We start from the raw sequence: 3,084 nt of genomic DNA, 5'->3' as shown, positions 1-3,084 counted from the left end.
AATATCATGCTAAATCATGTAAACCAATCCCCAAAAAACCAAAGGCCAAATTCTCTGATAAGTGAATGCTGATCCATAATGATCCATAATGGGGCAGGGGGTGGGGGGCAGGAGAAAAATGGAGGAACTTTGGGCATAAGGGAGAGAGGGGGCCATGGGAGTAGAAAAGATGGTGGAATGAGATGGACATACCCTAAGTACAGGTATGAAGACACAAATGGTGTGAATATACTTTGTGTACAACCAGAGATATGAAAAATTGTGCTCTTTATGTGTAATATGAATTAAAATGCATTATGTTGTCATATATAACAAATTAAATAAATTAAAAAAAAAAACAGAAAAAAAAGAAAAGCTGCCCATTTTGAGGCCTATATTTTTCATTGCCCCAGCAAGCTGGTAACTCCCCTGGCTGCATTGAATGTATTAGGTAAAAAAGTGGGACTCTTCATGTGGGTCTTCTGTTAACATCAGTATCATTTTTATTGTCTTTCTTTATTCTTAATTTAAACTCTTATATCCCCCAATTATTTCTGATAGTATTTCACTTGTACTGAGGATATTCTTTAATTTACCTCATTTCTTTGTTAAGGATAACTTTTAAATTTTAAAGTGTTTAGAATATACTGTATATTTCAGTGAATAATTTTCTCATGTAATAAAGTCCAATCAACTAATGTTCTTGAATTGCTACTTCTGTAATAATTTTTGTTTAGTTTAATTTACCTATCTTATGTGCCCTTTGCTGCTTTTTACTTTGTTCCCAGGAGTTGACCAATAGAATTAAACTGACAGCCATTTTCATTCATATTGAAACACTAGAAAAGTTTCATGCAATACAGGACATTGTAGTGAAGTTGGTCATTTCTACCATATTGTCAAGTGTTGTCTACCCTAAGTCTAGAGATGGAATTCTAGGTTTCTTTACCTTTTATATGTTTTCCTGCTGTTAAATTTTATCTTCTTAATTTTTGAATGAGCAACTGAATATTCATAGAAAGGTGCTTAATGCATGTTAATTCTTCCACACGCTGTGGTACTGGTGATCTGTGCCCAATAGAGGCGCAGATTTCTACCTTGACATGAGTGGCTGAGGACCTTAAAAGATCCAGGTACTGATGAAGAAACTAGAACATAGTTTGTATTTCAACATCAGCATTGAGAAAGCTCCACATTAGGACCAAGAACTACCTTCCATAAACGGAAGAAAGCTCAGACTGAGGAAACAGATGGACCACTCCGGGTTGTTAGATAGTCAAAGATATTTTCAGAGGAAATTTACAAATGAGGCAGTCTTGGGCAATAGCAAGAAGAGTATGTTTCTGTACTTACAATGCATGCTTTCTGCCATGAGAAGAAAGAAAAAGTCACTGATGACATATTAAGCCATCTGGTTGCTTTCCTAATCTATTTAATCTCACTGTTTGAAGGGATCATTTGGGTGCTCTATAATCTGGTGTTCCTAAGGGGATGGGGGTACGATGTTCTGAGTAGCAGCAGAAATCTTGAACTGATGAGTATGCTTTCCTGGTTGCTGCATTTTATAATTGTTTTCTCAATCACATGACCAAAGCATAGTTTCACAACAATCACTTTTTAATTTTTATTTCAAAATCAGTTAATTGAAGTTAGAGTATGACAAGGTACAATTTATTACAGGAATACAAGAGTGATTACACATAAAATTTATCATCATAATGCATTCTATCAAAAAATTAAAGGAAAATACCCTATAATAAGCACATAAGTAAATGATTAAAAGCAATTTGATAATATCCAACAGGAATTCCTAATAAAAAATTAAGTAAAATAGGAATTGGAAAAAACTACTTAAATACATCTTTACTAAAATGCAATCACAAATAGTAGCAAAAAAATAAAAGATATAAAGCATAAGACTAAAATCATTTTTATTACAAGCCAAGACTATAAAGACATACATATTATTTTCATTATTATTTAATATTATTTTGGATTTTCAAGACCTGTGCTATTCAGTACAATAGCTACTAGCCATTTCAATTAATTACTATATTTAAATTAATTAAAACTAAACTTTAAATTTAGTTCTTCAATCTCACTAGCCACATTTAAAGTACTCAATAGGTACATACATTTAATGGCTACTATATTAGACAGCATAGCTGAAGAAAATTTTCATCGTTACACAAAAGTCTATTGGACAATGCTATTCTTTTTTGCTTTTTCTTTTTTTCTGTGGTGGTACTGGGGATTGAATCTACCATTGAGCTACATCCATATCCTTTTTTTTGAGACAGGGTCTCACTAAGTTGCCCAGGCTGGCTTTGAACTTGTGATCCTCTTGCCTTAACCTCCTGCAATTGCTGGGATTACAGGCATATACCACGATGCCCTGTGACAATGCTGTCCTTAAGAATGAAATAAGGGCCAGGCATAGTGGCATATGCCTGTAATCCCAGCAGCTTGGGAGACGGAGGCAGGAGGATCATGAGTTCAAACGCAGCCTCAGCAATGGTGAGGTGTTAATCAAATCTGTGAGACCCTGTCTCTAAATAAAATATAAAGCAGGGCTGGGGATGTGGGTCATGATCAAGTTCCCCTGAGTTCAATCCCTGGTACAAAAAAAAAATAAACAAACAAATGAAATAAGGTAAGAAAAAATATATATATTGGGTATATATTGTGGGATATATGAGATAAAATGATCTATCTCTTTTTAATAAATGTAGGTGCTAGTCAACTTTTACTTAATGTAACCTAACAAGAACAACCAAGAGGAGGTAAGATTTATTTTGAGCTCAAAGATTCAGAGGTCTTGGGGATGAGTTGTAGTTCAGTGCTAGGGTGTAAGGCACTGGGTTCAATCTTCAGCACCACATAAAAGTAAACAAAATAAAGGTATTGTGTCCATTTACAACTACAAATTTTTTTTAAAAAAAAAAGATTCAGAGGTCTCTGTCTATAGTCAGTGACTCAATTGCTCTGTGCCAGAGGTGAGGCAGAACATCATGGTAGAACTGTGTGGCAGAGAAAATCTGCACACAAAAAAAGAGAGAAAGAGAATACATGTGAGGAGCCAGGGATAAAATATAGTCCCCAAAG

Source organism: Marmota marmota, unplaced genomic scaffold (assembly GCF_001458135.2).
Source record: "Marmota marmota marmota unplaced genomic scaffold, marMar, whole genome shotgun sequence".
Taxonomy (NCBI): Eukaryota; Metazoa; Chordata; class Mammalia; order Rodentia; family Sciuridae; genus Marmota; species Marmota marmota.
Note: the sequence above shows the minus strand (reverse complement) of the source record.